This window comes from Ornithorhynchus anatinus, chromosome 1 (genome assembly GCF_004115215.2).
Source record: "Ornithorhynchus anatinus isolate Pmale09 chromosome 1, mOrnAna1.pri.v4, whole genome shotgun sequence".
NCBI classification, from domain to species: domain Eukaryota; kingdom Metazoa; phylum Chordata; class Mammalia; order Monotremata; family Ornithorhynchidae; genus Ornithorhynchus; species Ornithorhynchus anatinus.
This window is the reverse complement of record NC_041728.1, coordinates 5841467-5862027: the sequence shown is the minus strand read 5'-3', so window position 1 is coordinate 5862027 and position 20561 is coordinate 5841467. Positions and strand designations below refer to the sequence as shown.

Here is a 20561-nt window from a genome sequence, read left to right as displayed (position 1 = left end):
TTACTATTATTATTTGAATCCATGTTTCTTGCCTTCTGGAGACGGGGTATGTCCAGTGAACCATCAGAGGGGATTTCTTTATGATGTTTAAAAGACAAACCCATTTTCTTTGAATGTCTTATTCAAAATGCATCATAAGGCTAATTCTGCAAAAATTTAGCCTTTGTAATTGGGCTGCCAGGCTCTCTTGCCCCAACTAATTGCTTCTCTGCTCTGCCATTCTAGGTCCACAGTCTCTCTAGTAATCGTACTGTATTGTCCTCTCCCAAGCGCTTAGTACAGTGCTCTACACAGGTAAGTGCTCAATAAATGATCAATTTGTTGTGGAAATAATATAATGGAGGGTAGAGGTTATAGGCAGAGCAAACACATGCATAACCTCTTAGAGAAAGAATTGTTATGCACCCTAAGCAGCTGCAATTCAGGTAAATATATTTTTCTTTGGAAGAGTGACAAGTTAGGCACAAGAGAAATGAAGAAATGGAGAAGCAGCAAGGGCCTGGAAATCGGAAGGACCTGGGTTCTAACCCCAGCTCCACCACTTGTCTGCTGTATGGCCTTGAGCAAGTCACTTCACTTCTCTGTGCCTCAGTCACCTGTTCCGGAAAATGGGGATTAAGACTGTTATCCCCATGTGGGACATGGACTGTATCCAACCTCATTAAGTTGTATCTATCCCAGTGCTTATTACAGTGTCTGGTACATAGTAAGCACTTAACACATACCACACACCAAAAACAATGGTAATTATTCTTTCCCAGAGAAAAATAGTTAATTGTGAATTAGTTGCTGTGTCTGGGAGATCGAGGGTGGAAAAAAAATCAGGAACGTGTCCACATTTTATCATTGCTTCTTGATGATAATCCCCGTGGTGTTTGGAACTGAAATGAGTCCAAGTGCTGGAGGGATGAGATCCGGAGCTGGGTGAAGAACCGAACCTGTAGAGTAAAAAGTTCGAAGTTTAGGCTACACACAACTTCTCCCTCCCATCAACCCCGACCATACATCAAAATTATACTACTAATACTAATTACGGTACTTGTTAAGCACTTACTACGTACCAGGCACTGCTCTAAGTACTGGGGTAGATACAAGCTAATCAGGTTGGACACAGTCCCTGTCCCACATGGGGCTCACAGCCTTTATCCTCATTTTACAGGTAAGGTAACTGAGGCACAGAGAAGTTAAATGACTTGCCCGAGGTCACACGGCAGACAAGTGGTGGAGCCAGAATTAGAACCCAGCTTCTTCTGACTCCCAGATCTGTGCTCTATCCACTAACCAAGCTGCTTCACAGACTCCATCTATTTTTTTTCTTATGTATACATCTGAGTTTCAACAGTGCCTAAAAAAACCCCCTTCCTTCAGCTGTAGCCACATTTTTCCTTGAATTTAGCATCTTAACCCTCTTGCTGTTGAAGGCATATTCGTATCAAAAGATAGCACAGCTTCAATATCAAAATCAATTTTCATTCATGAGATAAATGGTACTTTCATTTGGTGAAGACACCTTTTGGAGGATTGTTTTTCTTTTAATCTTTTCTAAATTTCCCACTTGGTTCCTTTGATGGGGAAAAGCACTCTGAGAAATGGAGTTTAATATTTATTTTGAAAAATGAAACTGTGATTCAATCTTCCATAATCAACTTTCAATTGGAGGTAAAAATGTCTTTGGAATGATTGAATTAGGAATTTTTCCCATTATTAGCAATATATAGTGGTGGTGGGGGGGGGGAAGGTACTAGTTGTGCAGTTATGAATGTGAAGAGATCCACGGAGTCATTATTTCTGTATTTTCCCTGCAGTGCAGTGCCGAAGTGCTTTGGGGAAAGGTGGGGGTCCTGATCACATTTCCACGTTAGCTGATTTGATGCTTCTCTTTCCTGGAAATAAAGGGATGGCGCCTCTCAATTCCTGGCTTGCTGACTCAGTTTTAACCCTATAGAAAAGGCGTGCCAAAAAGACAGAGAAACAGCGTGGCTTAGTGGAAAGAGTCCAGGTCTGGGAGCCAGAGGACCTGGGTTCTAATCCAGGCTCCTCCACTTGCCTGCTATGTGATCTTGAGCAAGTCACTTAACATCTCTGTGCCTCAGTGACCTCATCTGTAAGATGGGGATCGAGACGGTGAGCCCCACGAGGGGCAAGCGGATTTGGTCGTCTCCACTGGGAGAGATTTGCCCATGGCATTATAAAATAATAATGTTGGTATTTATTAAGCGCTTACTATGTGCAGAGCACCGTTCTAAGCGCTGGGGGAGATACAGGGTCATCAGGTCGTCCCACGTGAGGCTCCCAGTTAATCCCCATTTTACAGATGAAGTAACTGAGGCCCAGAGAAGTGAAGTGACTCGCCCACAGTCACACAGCTGACGAGTGGCAGGGCGGGGAGTCGAACCCGTGACCTCTGACTCCGAAGCCCAGGCTCTTTCCACTGAGCCACGCTGCTTCTCTCATGGGTTGGAGATGATGACGGCATAAAACAGGAAGACCCCAGCGCTTAGAACAGTGCCTGGCATAGTAAGTGCTTAACAAATGCCGTTATTATTATTCTTGTTATAGGAAGCGCTTAACAAAGAACACAATTATTGTTATACGACAGGGAGGGGTGGCTACAAAGCGATTTACCTGACATGGTCTGGGGAATGCGACTGTGTATGAAATCCACCAGTTACGGCACAAACTCTGGGTAGAAAGTGAAAAAGATGGCAAATGTGTGCTTGTTGTCGAGCCATTACTTTGACCCTAGAACCCCAGCTTGATGAGGTGGTACCTTCCTCGGTGCTTAGTACAGTGCTTGGCACATAAGTGCTTAACAAACGCCACTATTAGGAATTATTATGATTAAGTGACTGTAAGCTCTTGGAAGGGATCGGGGTAGGGTTACCGGTGAGACTCACTGATCCTTGCGTACAAACTACTTGTTGTTCCAGCTCTGTGTGCATTATGGCCCATTGTGGGCAGGGAATGTGTCTGGCAACTCTGTACTGTACTCTCCCAAGTGCTTAGTACAGTGTTCTGCGCCACGTAAGTGCTCAGATACCACTGATGTTGGTTATAGGATATAACTATCCTATATCCTAGAGAAGCCGCGTGGCTCAGTGGAAAGAGCCCGGGCTTGGGGGTCAGAAGTCATGGATTCGAATCCCGACTCTGCCACTTGTCAGATGTGTGACTGTGGGCAAGTCACTTCACTTCTCGGTGCCTCAGTTCCCTCATCTGTAAAATGGGGATTAAGACTGTGAGCCTCACGTGGGGCAAACTGATGACGCTGTATCTACCCCAGCGCTTAGAACAGTGCTCTGCACAGAGTAAGCGCTTAACAAATACCAACATTAAGTAAGCCCCACTTTTCTTCATCTTCCCCTCTCTTCTGCATTATCCTGACTTGCTCCCTTTGCTCTTCCCTCGCCTCCCAGCCCCAAAGTACTTAAGTACATATCTGTAAATTTAATTTATTTGTATTGATGTCTGTCTCCCTGCCTGTAGATTGTGAGCTCACTGTTGGCAGGGAATGTCACCGTTTATTGTTGTATTGTACTTTCCCAAGGGCTTACTACAGTGCTCTGCACACACTAAGTGCTCAATAAATATGATTGAATACAGTTTATGAATTCAGAAGTGTAGGGTTATACATATTTGATAAAAACTATCTATCGCCTCATTTTTAGATTCAGCTCCTTAAGAGATCATCGATCACCATTATTTGATAATTCTACAGCAATTAGGTCATTTTCTTTAATTCAGTAGGTGCTCAATGAATATTTCTGATGATTCCTTAGACTGTGAGCCCCACGTGGGGCAGGAACTGTGTTCTATCCGATTGTACCGTTTCTGCCCCAGTTCTTGGCACAAACTAAGTGCTTAATGAATACTACAATTTTATTTTTATACTATGGTGTCATTGAAATTTCTCCTATTCAGAGGTGATACCATGACCATGCACTTTTTTTTCTATTTCCCTCCCACTTTAACAAAATTGGTCTCCCCCATTTTTACAGAAGATATTGTAAATTAGGATTGGGGTTTCAAATTCTAAAGGACAGCAATAGTAGCGTGGCTCAGTGGAAAGAGCCCGGGCTTGGGAGTCGGAGATCCCGGGTTCGACTCCCGGCTCTGCCACTCGTCAGCTGTGTGACTGTGGGCGAGTCACTTCACTTCTCTGGGCCTCAGTTCCCTCATCTGGAAAATGGGGATTAACTGTGAGCCTCACGTGGGACGACCTGATGACCCTGTATCTCCCCCAGCGCTTAGAACGGTGCTCTGCACATAGTAAGCGCTTAACAAATACCAACATTATTATTATTATTATTAGGATCATATTTGTTTCTTGTAACTTAGCCAACATCCTGCAAAACCATTATATTCATTATTCAAATAATACTCCTTTAAGCACTCTGACTTTCAGCCCAAACCCACAACACTGATGTTCATATCCTTATACACTAATAATAATGATGGTATTTGTTAAGTGCTTACTATGTGCCAAACACTGTTCTAAGCGCTGGGAGAGATACAAGCTTATCAGGTTGTCCCTGGTGGGGCTCACAGTATTAATCCCCATTTTGCAGATGAGGTAATTGAGGCGCAGAGAAGTGAAGTGATTTGCCCCAAGTCACACAGCTGCCAAGTGCCGGAATTAGAACCCATGACCTCTAAAATGCAGCATGGCCTAGAAGCAACGGGGTTGGGAGTCAGAAGACCTGGGTTCTAATCCTAGCTCCGCTGAGTGCTCTTCCAATTGCTTGCTGTGTGTCTTTGGGCAAGTCACTTAACTTCTCTGTGCCTCAGTTTCCTCAACTGTAAACGGGGATTCAAAAACTGTTCTCCCTCATACTTAATAATGATAATAGTAAAAATAATGGTATTTGTTAAGTGCTTACCATGTGCCAAGCACCGTTCTAAGCACTGGGGTAGATTCAAGGCAATAGGTTGTCCCACATGGGGCTTACAGTCTTAATCTCCATTTTACAGACGAGGTAACTGAGGCACAGAAAAGTGAAGTGACTTGCCCGTGGTCACACAGCTGACAAGCGGCGGAGCCGGGATTAGAACCCACGACCTGTGACTCCCAAGCCCGGGCTCTTTCCGGACAGGGACTGTGTCCAACCTAATCAACGTGTGCCTACACCAGCGCTTAGAACAGTGTTGGACACATAGTAAGTGCTTAACAAGTATCATAAAACGAATGAGGGGCTTGCGGTATAGATGGAGAGACAGACATTAAAATAAATCATGGATCTGTACATAAGTGCTGTGGGGCAGAGGGTGGGGGGGTGAATAAAGGGTGAAAATCCCGGTGTGAGGGAGATGCAGTAGAGAGAGAATTGGGGGAAATGGGGAAATGTTTTGCTTTACTGTTTCCCCCTTTTAGACTGTGAGCTCGTTGTTGGGCAGGCGCTGTCTCTATCTGTTGCCGAACTGTACTTTCCAAGCGCTTAGTACAGTGCTCTGCACACAGTAAGCGCTCAATAAATGCGATGGAATGAAATGGGGACTTACCTGTGACCAGTGCCTCCTGACTCTGGAGTGAGATCAGAATTTGTCCGGGGTTCTTAAAGCAGAGTGAAGCGGGCCTGCCTCCAAACCGCTGCCATTTTCCTTTCAAGAGAAATAGGTTTCCAAACGTCAGGGAAAAAGAAACCGAAGGTAAGATACGTTGGTTTTGAAAATGCAACAAGTGGGAATACTGTACTTCTGATATTACTGCGACCTACTGCTTTAAAAAGCAATTCACCTCCACTTCTATTTGCACCCAGGCCCTTTACGATATGAAGCGGCAAAAAGATTTTAATTCTATAGTAAGGACTGTATTTTTCTATGGTTCCATAATATCCTATTAATGGACACATTACATTCTCCTTAAGAGGCGAGCGGTAGAGTATGAACCTATTTTAACAGCGAACTTGGGGGAATTTTATAGGCGAAGTCATTCAATAGCAGTGAAAAGATGGCAAGGCTTTGCTGGATAGGAAAAGGAGCGGGCAAGAGGATTTCATTTTGGACTCAGGCTTCCTTGATTTCTTCAACGAAGAGAGTCTGCACAGTATCACCAGAAAGAGAGGAACTTTTTTATGAATAGAGCTTTAATACTGAACACCAGTTCAAATAACTGACATTTTCAAAATCTTATGATCTGGGATCACACCCTGGTGGTTCTACAACACTTATTGCATTCGTTTGGATTTATTGCTTTTCTCTTTCAGGAAGAGAGGAGGAAGGAACGGGAACCACTTGCTTTAAAAAATGGAGGGACATTTCATTTTCTACTTCTCCTTCTAGAAAATGACAAGTCTAATGGATATATTTTTCATTACCCTATTTATTTGGTTAATGAGATGTACATCACCTTGATTCTATTATTTTGTTAATGAGATGTACATCACCTTGATTCTATTTGCTATTGTTTTAATGAGATGTTCATCCCCTCGATTTTATTTATTGCTATTGTTTTTGTCTGTCCGTCTCCCCCGATTAGACTGTAAGCCCGTCAAAGGGCAGGGACTGTGTCTGTTACCGATTTGTATGTTCCAAGAGCTTAGTACAGTGCTCTGCACATACTATGCGCTCAATAAATACTATTGAATGAATGAATGAATGTTACCGAATATATCCACATATGTATTAATCTTTGACTCTTCCAGTTTTACACATGTATTATAACTTCTATTCAGTCAGTCATATTTTTTGAGTGCTTACTGTGTGCAGAGCGCTGTAAGCAGCGTGGCTCAGTGGAAAGAGCACGGACTTGGGAGTCAGAGGTCATGGGTTCGAATCTCAGCTCTGCCTCTTGTCAGCTGTGTGACTGGGCAAGTCACAACTTCTCTGTTCCTCAGTTCCCTCATCTGTAAAATGGGGATTAAGACTGTGAACCTCACGTGGGGCAACCTGATTACCCTGTATCTACCCCCGTGCTTAGAATAGTGCTCTGCACGTAGTAAGAGCTTAACAAATACCAACATTATTATTATTATTATTATTATTATTACTAAGTAAGCGCTTGGAAAGTACAATTTGGCAACAGAGACAATCCCTACCCAACAACTGGCTCACAGTCTAGAAGGAGGGAGACAGACAACAAAACAAAACAAGTTTCAATAGCATCAATATAAACAGAATTATAGATATATATGCATAATTAATAAAGTAAATAGAATAAAATAAATAGAATAACTACGTACATATATACATAAGTGCTGTACGGCGGGGAGGTGGGTAGAGCAGAGGGAGGGAGGGATTCCCAATATATAAGTTTTCAGGGTAGTCCATGTCGTAGAGAACATACTATACTATAACTCTACTATATACTATATATACTATTATTATAACATTTTCCATTCTCCTTCCACAAATCGTTCCTCCCTCTGGATAGGTTGGTGTTCTTGAGATCCGGAGAAGAATGTGCGATGAGCAAATAAACTTTTTTTTCCCCAGTCTGGGAAGAAGAGATCCTATTAGATTGGGACCAATCAATCATATTTATTGGGCGTTTACTGCGTGCAGAACACTGTACTAAGTACTCGGGAGAATACAAAATAACCAAGTAAGCTTCTCAAATAAAACAGTTTTGATATGAATTTTGAATAAAAGAAGGGAGATAGCTTGGGAGATGTAAAGTGAGGGGCTGTTCCGAACATTAAATCCACCTACACGTAATGATGATCTTAATAGAACTATTCTTGTAGGACGCAGACCTAATGAAGAGAAAGAGAATGCACTCAGCGCTATAGAGGAGAGACCAAAATAAAATAGCAATAAAAGAAATAAAATGTAACCAATTGCCACTCAAATACTGGCTGCTTAGTTATAGGCCCTGAAAGCTAAATGCTGGTGTTAAATACAAGACACTGCTTTGAGAAATGACTCCTAAAAGATAAGGCTCTGAACTACCAGTCATTGAATTGATTATACTCCGTTCCGGAGAACAGAAAAATAATTGTATGGTATCAATTTTAAGATAGGATGTGGTGCCGGTTTGTACCCCTTTCCTGTCCAACCTTAAGGTTGAAAAGAGCTTGAATTGCTCCCACGAGGGTTCAGGAGCTTCTGTGAGAGTTTGAACAAGAATAGGCCTTGCAATTGACCTTGGGAGAAGATGGGCAACTGTGATCTTCCTAAAAGTCATCCATAACGAGTGCATTATAATATGGCACCCACAGAATATCAAAATGAGGAGGATATCTTGCCCAGAATGTAAAATCGTTACTCCTCAAAGATGGAAGGGAAGACAGAAACTCAAGACTAAAAATCTAAAAATGGGAAAAGGTCTTTTATAGCACTGTCTTAGACTCCAATACCTTACGACGTTAATGTGTTCCATCTCATTATTCTCTATCTATCCCAGGGCTTAGTACAGTGTTTGGCATACAGTAAGGCCTTAAATACCACAGTTATCATTATTACTATTACTTTACCCAGTTTTAGTTGCCCAAATCTTTTCCTGGTAGGATCCTGAAAAGTAATAGGGCAAACATTCTGGCTTTCAGGAAGAGGAGAGAAGACAAAAGATGAAGAGATGTAATTTAGAGCGCATTTGAGTTTTCCATTTTTTTCTGGTACATCCTGCAATTAAGAAGCTAATACATGCAGTAGTTAACAATAGCTCATTTTCTGGGAAATATAATGGAAATAAACATTATAAAGGAAAATGGCAGTACAGAAGAAAGATGTTACATTAAATTCATTTTTATTTCCCTTTCTTGGTCTTCATTTATCCTTTCCCTCATATCATGCTTATTGCATTTTCCATTTAAAGGACAAGAAATATTTCCATAATAAAAGAGAAATCTATTTTTTAGATCTGTAAAGAAAATCAAAATGACTAGAAAAGGCAGAATGACACTGGTTTCAAGGACTCTTGGGGAGTTGTGGGAAACGTTGTCGGCGCCAAACAAACTTCAGGTCATGGTCAACATGGGTAGAAGATAAAAACAGGTCTTCTAGTTGACAGGAGTGTAGACAAACAACATTTCGGTTGAACAAACCAGATTGGAACCCTCTAGACCAAAGGCCAACTTCAATCCGTACCAGGTTTCACTTCCTTCCCCTGAAAACTCTGAGCTGAATACGACGACATTCCTGGATCGTCCAGCCTATCTAAAAGTGGCTGAGATGGTAGGATTTAGTCAGAACCGGAAGCAGCACGGTGTAGTGGACAGAGCACGGGCCCGGGAGTCAGAAGGTCATGGGTTCTAATCCCGGCTCCGCCGCTTGTCTGCTGTGTGACCTTGGGCAAGCCACTTCACTGCTCCATGCCTCGGCTACCTCATCTGTAAAATGGCGACTGAGATTGTGAGCCCTACGTGGGACAGGGACTGTGTCCAAGGTGCTTTGCTTGTAATAATAAATAACAATAATGGTGGTATTTGTTAAGCGCTTACTATGTGCAAAGCACTGTTCTAAGCGCTGGGGGGATACAGGGTGATCAGATTGTCCCACGTGGGGCTCGCAGTTTAAATCCCCATTTTACAGATGAGGTAACTGAGGCACAGAGAAGTTAAGCGACTTGCTCAAAGTCACACAGCTGGCAAGCGGCAGAGCCGGGATTAGAACGCATGACCTCTGACTCCCAAGCCCGAGCTCTTTCCATTGAGCCACTCTGCTTCTCTATATCTACCCCCAGCTCTTAGTATGGTGCCTGGCACATAGTAAGTGGTTAACAATACCGTAATTATCATCGTTATTACTGTTATTCACTAGAATCATAGATTATCACTGGCAAGGGGGAATATATATTTTAAATGAAAAGGTTTTAAGGAACAACTAAGAAGTAATTTAAAGTACAAGAAAAAGAATATAAAGATAATTAAATTAAAGGCTGTGCCCAACACCATCGCTACTGGTTTATCAATCAGTTATTCAATCAGTAGTAATTGTGGAGTGCCTACTGCATATAGAACACTGTACTAAGTGCTCGGGAGAATATTAGATCAGCGCTGTTGAAATTCATTTTCTCTTGGACTTAGCATCCCCCTAAGCTAAGAAGGGGTAATTTGGATTTTATGCCATATTTATTAAAGGAAAAATGGTTCTGGGAGACACATGGGATATCATTAGTAGCATTTGTACTGAAATTATGATGATGTAGGTTAATGGTCCTTAGTGAAAGCTGAGTGCATTATTTTTGGTTCCAGGTTGTTTCACAGAGTTAACTAGAAATTTTTAAGACATAAATGGAAAAGCTTTCAGATGAAGCCTTTAAATGCCAATTTTTCAGTCTACCTTGTGCCTCTCACATCCATATTTTTTTTTCCTACATCAGATTGCACCAAGAGGCTACAACATCTTGCCACTACATTTTGTGCGATATTCCATTTGCCTAAAAGGGGATTTTTTTTTGTCTGTTTGTCAGCGGGGCAGGTTGAAGATTGGAAAGAGTTCGTATTTTGCCTCAAAACATCTTTCAAACCTGAAACAGGGCGGAAACATTGTCACTTCTGGGACAAAATGATTGACTTCTGTTGTTTAGGTTGACACCAAGAAAAATGTAATACTATTATTTCTATTGCTAAATCTCTTATTTACACTATTTTGACTCCCGTGCATTTTGATTTTCTTCCTATACAGTTGCTCCTTTGTCATCAAACCTTGAGATCGTTCCTGTTCAACATAAAATTATCTGCCAAGACAGAGACATGTGGAACAGATAAGATACTTCGGTAATTTAGATGCTTATTCTAAGAATATTTCGTAGATTCTTTCTGTCTAAATGGGAGTGAGCAGAATGGCTAGGGATAGCTGATCTTACTTTCCATAGCTATTTCATGTTATGAGTTATTTTAATTTTCATAAATGTATCTAAAATGGAAAATGGAGCACTTTACTCTAATGTAGAAGTAGTTCGTAACATGCTATCTTCTCCCTGGTAGCTGATTGATAGTGTTTCTGCACTTCCATTACTAACAATGACCATTAAGGAGAAAATCAAATTTCAAGGCACAGAATTTTTTTTTTTTTTGGCTTAAAGTACGTAAATGACACAAGTTCCAGTTGAACACGAGTCCCGAAATTAACGTTACACTACAAAGTACAAGTTGTACTGAAATGTAGCTACTTTTAAAGGATAAAAGACAGCGACTGTGCAAGGTAAGAGTTTGGAACTTTTCACTAGTATTGTTGAAAATATACATCGCTTTTCTATGAGAAGATTTGGTTTATTAGGAAAAGTCTGGGTAAAATTTCAGGATTTAAGAGAATGCCAATAAAGTGAAGATTGATGTTAACCAGACCAGGCTATAAATACCACACAAAGAGACCAAACAAGTCTTCTAGTGACAGCACGGGGCCGCCTCTTGACTTCACAACAAACCTATAATGAAATATACTGGAAAGGAACCTGTTGCTTTTTTTAGGATAGATTTAGCGGAGTGAGTTGCTTAAAATGCTGTTATTTAGAGCTGATCGTTCAGTTCGTGTTTACATCTGATACTGCGTCGGTCCTGCGCGTTAAATGTCAGAGTGATACATGTGTGCTTTTCTTACCCCCAGAACCTTTCTTCTCAAGTTGCTCGAAGAAATACGTGAAATTTTATTTCGCTTCTGAGGAGCAGGAGTATGAGCCAGTCATCCGAAAAAGAAGTCTACAAGTCTGTATATCTATAGAGAAGCCTTTATATTTTTCAAAGTTATTTGAAAAAAAAAAACAAGTACTTTGCTCTCAGAAGAAAAAATGCAGCTATGTTTTGTCAAATGGGTTAACGCTACCTGAAATGTTAGTAGTCCAAAATGCTTTTCAGTCTATAAAGTTGATTTATGGATCTTGATCCAATTTTTACCCTGACCTAGCTGCATGGGCACTGTTACCCTTACTTAGGGAATGTTTTTGCCATTTGATTTTGGGAAAAATTAACACTAAAGAATGTCGATAGAGTATGGCTGTCTTTCCTTTTCAGATCCAGCATCCAAATCCAAGGTGATTGCATTGCCAGAAGCTAACTAGAAGAAGAATGACCTAATATTTTCTTTTTTTTTTTTAAAATGGTGTTTGTTAAGCACTGGAGTAAATACAAGATAATCAGGTTGGACACAGACCCTGTCCCACATGGGGCTCACGCTCTAAATTGCAGGGAGGGTTTAATCCCCATTTTCAAATGAGGTAACCGAAGCACAGAGAAGTTAAGTGACTTGCCCAAGGTCACATAGCAGACAAGTGGTGGAGGCAGCATTAGAACCCAGGTCCTTTGTCTCCCTAGCCCATGCTCTTTCCACTAGCCTACATAACCTTTCTATGAAGCCTTCCCTGACTAACTACCCCCTCTCCTACTCTGGCCCTAAATTAACCCATCCATCCCAAAGCTCCCTTAAGTTTTATCCTTACATTCAAACCTATAAACTGTGTGTGCATGGAGTACCATTTATATGTCATCTAGCTTCAAGTTCGGCTCTTGTATTTTAAATATCTAGCCTCCTAGTGCTACTTTTTCTTTTGTTTTCCTTATCTTTTTCCACACTCTCCACTCTCTCTCCCCCATCCTCTGGCTCACACTGTTTCCCCAACACCCTCCCCGCATGAGAAAACCCACATCTCCCCCACCCCCTCCTTTAAATCCAACTTCCTCCAACGTGCCTTCCCAGAACCCAGAGCCACATCACCTCGTCGGGCAATTCCAGCACTTTGACAAGCTTCGGTGGGAGAAAGAGCACTTAGGAACATCGATACATAGATGTTCGGATGATGACACGGTCAGTTTTGAAGATGACACTACAGCCTGTGACTTTTTATCCACGCGACACCGAGTGGCTGAAACGGCTGCTCTACAAGAGACCCCCTCTGTTCCACCTGGGTCCATCTGCCCTACGCCGAGTTCTGTTTCTTTACGTTTTCAAGCCTGCCTCTTGATCCTCTTGAAACTGCCACTTAAGCAACTCCTCTCCCAATCGATAGTGTCAATCAATCACTCACTTTTGAGTGCTTTTTGCGGAGCACTGTACTAAGCCCTCGGGAGAGTCCAATATAACAGAGTTGGTAGGCACATTCCCTGCCCACAACGAGTTTACCATTTAGAGGGGGAGACAGACATTACTATAAATAATTACATTACAGATATGTCCTTATGTGCTGTGGGGCTGTATGTGTGAAGGGCAAATAAAGCAGCGCGGCTCAGTGGAAATAGCATGGGCTTGGGAGTCAGAGGTCATGGGTTCGAATCCCGGTTCTGCCACTTGTCAGCTGTGTGACTGTGGGCAAGTCACTTCACTTCTCTGTGCCTCCGTTCCCTCATCTGTAGAATGGGGATGAAGACTGTGAGCCTCCCGTGGGACGACCTGATGACCCTGTATCTACCCTAGCGCTTAGAATAGTGCTCTGCACATAGTAAGCGCTTAAATACCAACATTATTAAAGGGAGAAAATCAGGGTGATGCAGAAGGAAGTGGGAGAAGAGAAAATGAGGGTTTAGTCAGGGAAGTTCTCATGAAGGGGATGAACCTTCAATAAGGCTTTGAAGGTAGGGAGGGTGATTGTCTATTGGATATGAAGTGCGATAGGGAGGAGGGGGCATTCCAGGCCGGAGGCAGGACGTGGGCGAGAGGTAGGCAGCCAGGTCCCAGCCCTAGGTGCCCACTCCATGAGGGTGATTGCCCCGACAGCTGTTGTAGTGGGATTTCCGGGTTTCTAACGAGGCCTGAGGGTTTCCAGTGAGGGCCAGAGAGACCCCAAATGGTAGCTTTCCGGCCTAAAAATCAATCACCATTTTGGGTCTCTTTGACCCCCACAGCTGTTGTAGAGGGATCTGCATGATTCTGACAGGGCCAGAGACTTTCCAGTCAGGGCCGAAGAGACCCAAAATGGTGACTGATTGATTGAGAGGCTGGAAAGTCACCATTTTGGGTCTTTCCAGCCAGTCAGTGACATTTCACTGCGTGCTTACTTGGTGCAGATTACCGGTCGTTTTATCCCCATTTTACAGATGAAGAAGCTAAGCCACAGACAAATTAAGTGATTTGCCCAAGGTCACACAGCAAGCAAGTGGCAGGTCTGGGATTATTTAATTTATCCCTTTGCTCTCCTCCTCTCCCAATCCCAAAGCACTTATGTACATATCTGTAATTTTATTTGTATTGATATCGGTCTCTCCCACTCTAGACTGCGAGCTTGTTGTAGGCAGGGAATGTCACTGTTTGTTGTTATAAAGAGCATGGGCTTTGGAGTCAGGGCTCATGAGTTCGAATCCCAGCTCTGCCACTTGTCAGCTGTGTGACTGTGGGCAAGTCACTTAACTTCTCTGTGCCTCAGTTCCCTCATCTGTAAAATGGGGATTAAGACTGTGAGTCCCACGTGGGACAACCTGATTCCCCTGTGTTTACCCCAGCGCTTAGAACAGTGCTCTGCACATAGTAGGCGCTTAACAAATACCAACATTATTATTATCATTATTATATTCTACTTTCCCAAGCACTCAGTACAGGGCTCTGCACACCGTAAGTGCTCAATAAATACGACTGAATGAATGAATGATTAGAAGCCAGGTCTTCCGACTCCCAGGCTGGTGATCTTTCCGCTAGGCCTCACTGCTCTCAAATCACTCTGTTGCCAACAAATTCTCAGTCTCCCCAAATTCCCACCGGACTTTTCAATTTTATTTTCTATCTCTCTGCCTATCCATATTTTGAGGCAACTACATCCCTGTATCCACCCCAGCGCTTAGAACAGTGCTCAGCACATAGTAAGCGCTTAACAAATACCAACATTATTATTATTATGTTTAGGTAATAAGGTTTGCTAAGAATCTAAATACTATGTTGCAGATGAAAATTTTGATTGTGCACAGGGTTTCTCTGTGAAGATTGGCACAAACTTAGTTTTCTTCCATTTATTTTATGCACAGAGCATTGGCCCCCAAACACAATTACACGATGATGGGTTACGTGAAGCAGATATGGGGATTCAATCCCTGTTCTCCTTCCTGCTCGATCTCTGAGCCCCACGTGGACCAGGAACTGCGATAACCTAATTGCCTTGTACCTAGCCCAGAGTTTAGTGCAGTGTTTGACAAATACCAAGTGCTTAAATACCACCTTGGCGAGCTAATCGGATCAGACACTCCCTCTCCCATATTGTGGCCTTGGCAGAAGAACCTGGGTTCTGATCCCAACTCCTCTGCTTGGCTGCTGTATGACTTTGGGCAAGTCACTTCACTTCTCTGTGCCTCAGTTACCTCATCTGTAAAATGGGGATTAAGACGACGAACCCCAGGTGGGACAGGGTCTGGCACACAGTAGGTATTTAATAACAAATATGACAATTATTATTATTTATACTATTATGAGCCAATCACCAGTTAGAAAAAGAGATGTCCTACTCATTTTTGGCTATTCCGGTCATTTTAACCAAACTGCCCATTGAAGAACGGCCGTAATTAGGAAGGGTAGACACTGCTGTATTTTATTCCCCCAAGCGCTTAATACAGTGCTCTGCACACAGCATTGAGCTCAATAAATACCATTGATGACGATGAAGGATATAAAAAAACCCAAACAAATGACATCATTTTGCTATTCTGTGAAATCTTGGTGGGGAAAATGAGCAGGTTGCCATTTTGTCTGAGGTTTTAGAAAGGAGAAAAGAGTCTCCTTCTCCCTGACGGGTGGGTGACCAAAGGGACAATTAATTATTCCATCCAAGCACCATCACCTTCTAGACAGTAATCTCATTCTGGGCAGGGAATGTGTCTGTTCACTGTTTTAACAATAATAATTATCATTATGGTATTTGTTAAGCGCTTACTATGTGCCTGGCAATGTTCTAAGCACTGGGGTGGATAGAAGCAAATCAGGTTGGACACAATTTCTGCCCCACGTGGGGTCCACAGTCTCAATCCCCATTTTCCAGATAAGGGAACTGAGGCACAGAGAACCAGGGTCACACCACAGACAAACGGTGGAGCTAGGATTAGAACCCAGGTCCTTCTGACTCCCAGGCCCGTGCTTTATCCACTTCGACATGCTGCTTCTCCATGCTGCTTCAGTTATACTGAACTTTCCCAAGCGCTCAGTACAGTGCTTTGCACACGGTAAAGGTTCGATAAATCCGATCGACTGATCGAATGATCCTAATCATCTATCTAATCACTAAATGGGCCTTCAAGGGTGGAATCCCAGTTGGGATTTGGTCACACTGAAGTCCAGCGGAGAGAAGTCACTGATCATTATAGGGAAGCGGCCTGACCTAGTGGAAAGAGCAAGGGCCTGGGACTCAGAGGCCTGCCTTTTGTGTGACCTTGGACAAGTCACTTAACTTCTCAGGGCCTCAGTTTCCTCACCTGCAAAAATGGGGATTCAATACCTATGCTCCCCCTTATTTCGAATGAGAGCCCCATATGGGATCTGATTAGGCTGTTTCTACCCCAGCCCTTAGTACAATGCTTGGCACAAAGTAAGCGCTTAACAAATACCCCTAGAATAAATGAATATTGTCACAGTGCCAAATCGGATGCAGCTCGTGCTTGTAATCGTACCAAATGCATGCCTTACCAAGCCTTTTTAGATGAAAAAAAAATCATCAAAGGATTTTTCATCCCCCTCCTCTTACTGTTGAAAGAAATGGACACACAATGACTTCTAGTTTAACCAAAGCCAAATTAGTGTCTCTATTATCTTGGTAGTATATCATGTGTCAAAACTTGCCTCTTTAAAATAACAAAAATGACCTTTATGGTGCCACAAGTTCTTGGTGACCTTTTTAGTAGCCATAACAGTGGCAGATAAACAACCAAGATATTTCAAGCAACAGTTATTTGTTGTCAGCAGAATAAGTTGAGTTCGAATACTACCATTTACGTTTGATTGTACGTAATTTTCAAGTAGAAATTTCTCCAAAGTCACTGGATTATAAGCATAAACTTTATGACCTTGAAGCAAGTGGTATTTAAATATTTCAGTTAACATAAAGTTTACACCAAGCTGCACTTTAGGAGAACTGCCATTTTCAGAACCTACCCTGAGTGACAGAAATAGCAACATTACAAAAGCTCTATTTAGCTCAAAGCATATTTATTAATGGAAAATTAAGCCTTAATACATGGGTGGGAAAGGAGTGAGAGCGAGGTTTGGGAAAATTTCAGGAAGAGAATCAGCACCGATCATCCTTCTAAGCACTTTGAATCACACGCTGGCTGATGTTTGAAATCCCGTATCTCTTGTATTTATCAACTGCACAACACTCACCCACCTATTATCTCCGCTGAGTATAGTTTCAGATATTGTTTAGGTTTCCCCAAAGTATGGAATTACAATTATGGATCTGTATACACTGAACCTTGCTGGTTAAATGGGATGAAAGACCTGAGTAGCTTCATCGCATTCCACTGTAAAAATCATAGTCCCAGAAGACAGTGAAGTTCTATTCTTATTAAAGTCCTCTGGGTGAAATTTTATTTTTTTTAATGGTATTGGTTAAGCCCTAACTATGTGTCAGACACTATACTGGGGTAGATACAAGACTGTGAGCTCGTTGTGGGAAGGGAATGTGACTGATGTTATATAGTATAGTGCTTTGCACGCAGTTAGTGCTCGATAAATACGGTGGAATGAACAAATGAATAATGAGGTTGGACACAGTCTATGTCCCACATGGAGCCCACAGTCTTAATCCCCATTTTGCAGATGAGGTAACTGAGGCATAGAGAAGCGAAATGACTTGCCCGAGGTCACACAGCAGACGAGTGCAGCGTTGGCTTAGTGGATAGAGCACAGGCCTGGGAGTCAGAAGGTCACGAGTTCTAGTCCTGCCTCTGCCACATGTCTGCTGTGTGACCTTGAGCAAGTCACTTCACTTCCCTGGGCCTCAGTTACCTCATCCGGAAAATGGGGATTAAGACTATGAGCCCCATGGGGGACAGAGTCTGGGTCCAATCTGACTAACTTGTACCTACCCCTGCACTTAGAACAGTGCTTGGCACATATCATAATTGTTATTTTTATTTTCCGCTTCTGGACTGTGAGCCCGTGTGGGAAGGGATTGTCTCTATTGTTGCTGAACTGTATTTCCCAAGTGCTTAGTACAGTGCTCTGCACTCAATAAATACGATGGGATGAATGAGTGATGGAGCAGAGATTAGAACCCGGGTCCTTTACATCTCCAGGCCGGTGCTCTATCCACTGGAAGATAGAGAAGGTTTTGCTTTTCACAGAAGGTTTTGCTTTTGGAATTCTTAGAGTTTTCAACTCTACAGGTTATCAATCGGTGGTATCTAATAATAATGTTGGTATTTGTTAAGCGCTTACTAGGTGCAGAGCACTTTTCTAAGCGCTGGGCTAGATACCGGGTAGTCAGGTTGTCCCACGTGAGGCTCACAGTTAATCCCCATTTGACAGATGAGGTAACTGAGGCACAGAGAAGTTAAGTGACTTGCCCACAGTCACACAGTTGACAAGTGGCAGAGCTGGGATTCGAACTCATGACCTCTGACTCCCAAGCCCGGGCTCTTTCCACTGAGCCACGCTGCTTCTCGTGAGTACTGACTGGGTGCAGAGCTCTAAACTAAGCGCCTGGGGGAGTACAATACGGAGTTGGTAGATACCTCTCCTGCTCACAGTGAGCTTACAGTCCACTTACGTATTAAGTGCTTAGCATGTGCAAAGCACGGTACTAAGCGCTAGGAGAAAATACACAGATGGAACTAAACAGGTGGGGCTCACCATCTGAAAAAGATTAGCTTCAATTGGGGTTCTGATGTCATTTAGAAAATCAGCACAGAATGGGGAGTCAGGAGACCCCAGGTCTACCACTTGCCTGCTTTGTGACCTTGAACAAGTCACTTCACTTCTCTGTGCCTCAGTTCCCTCATCTATAAAATGGGGACTAAGACTGTGAGCTCCACGTGGGACAACCTGATAACCTTGTATCTGCCCCAGCACTTAGAACAGTGCTCGGCACAGAGTAAGTGGTTAACGAGTACCAACATTATTATTATTATTATTTCCTCATCTGATAAATGGGGACTAAATACCTGTTCTCCCTCCCCTTCAGAATGTGAGCGTCCCCATGGGACAGGAATTGTGTCCCCCCGAATAACTTACATCTACCCCAGCATTTAGAGTTAATCAATCATATTTATTGAGGGCTTACTTCCTGCAGAGCACTGTACTAGATGCTTGGGAGAGTACACTGTAACAGGGTGGGCAGATGTGACCCTGCCCACGATGGACATGCTTGACACATAGTAAACACTTAAATAATAACAGTAAGAATAATGGTATTTGTTAAGCGCTCACTATGAGCCAGGCACTGGGGTGGATTTGTATCCACTCCATCCATTTGGGGCTCACAGTCTTGATCCCCATTTTACAGGTGAGGGAACTGAGGCACAGAGAAGTGAAGCGACTCGACCGAAGTCACACAGCGGACGAGTGCTGGAGCCGGGATTAGAACCATGAACTTCTGATTCCCACGTCCGTGCTCTATCCGCTATGCCGTAATTTTATCTACCGCAATGCTTGGCACAGCGTCAGCATTTAACAAATACCGCACGTTATTATTTACATCTCTCTGGTGATATTTCCTTTTCGGTTCTTTGGTGTATTCGCTATTATCGTTCCTCTAGACTGTAAGCTCCCTGTGAGCAGGCAACCGTGTCTACCAACTCTGTTATATTGTACTCTTCCTAACAGTACAGTGCTCGGCATGTACTTAAACACTCAGTAAATATGCCTGGTTACAAATCACTAGCAAATTTTTAAAAATTGATGTGTGATTACACACCTCGGCTATTTTCCATTATAGATTTTAATAGCCCTTTACGGTGAGACAGAAAAATGCTTACTTACTAATTTCCTTCAGCAATTAAAACTTGAACAAGACATTATAACCATAATAGATATTTTAGGGTGTACCCCATATACCTATTAGGGACCCCTGTTGGTACCAGGTTTTTTTTAATGGTATTTGTTAAGTGCTCAAGATGTGCAAAACCCTATTCTAAGCCCTGGGTTTGCTACGTCAATTACTTGTTTTGTTTTCTGTCTCCCCCTTCTAGACTGTGAGCCCGTTGTTGGGTAGGAATTGTCTCTATCTGTTGCCGAATTGTACTTGCCAAGCGCTTAGTACAGAGCTCTGCACACAGTAAGCGCTTGATAAATACGATTAAATGAATGAATGGATGAAAGGTTGGACACAGTCCCTGTCCCGCTTGGAGTTCACAGTCTAAGTAGGAGGAGAATAGGAGCACTGAGACACAGAGAAGTGATTTGCCCAAGGTCACCCAGCAAGCATTTGGCAGAGCGGGAATTAAAACCCGGGTGCTCTGACTCCCAGGCCCATTCTCTTTCCACTAGGCCCAGGCTGATTCTCCTAAATTAGTGTTTTTTCTCCCCCTTGAGTTTTAAAGTCTTCTGAATCTTCATTCACCTTCCCCCCCTTCCCACTGAACATCGTTGCCTTTACCTGATCCCACCCACGAAGACATCGTATCCCAGGCTAGGCAACCCTTTCCATGCCTCAAACCGCCTGGTAATTAGTTTATATCGGATTCCAGGATTTTCTTTAGTAAACTCCTGAAATCCAACCTTTCGAGTGAAACATTCTACTCCTAGTCCTCCGTTCATATTATGTGACAAAAATCCCCCTC

At 42.7% G+C, this 20561-nt stretch overlaps 1 long non-coding RNA gene across 2 annotated transcripts in view; it reads right to left on the bottom strand.

Moving 5' to 3' along the window:
* Positions 1-633: 633 nt before the first annotated feature.
* LOC120638213 overlaps positions 634-20561 on the bottom strand; it is a 59730-nt gene continuing 39802 nt past the window's right edge. For both annotated transcript variants that reach the window (XR_005659748.1, XR_005659749.1), the window contains exons 2-3: positions 5500-5598; positions 634-938 (exon numbers count right to left, since the gene is read on the bottom strand). This is a non-coding gene — a long non-coding RNA (uncharacterized LOC120638213). The remainder of the gene's footprint in view (positions 939-5499; positions 5599-20561) is intronic.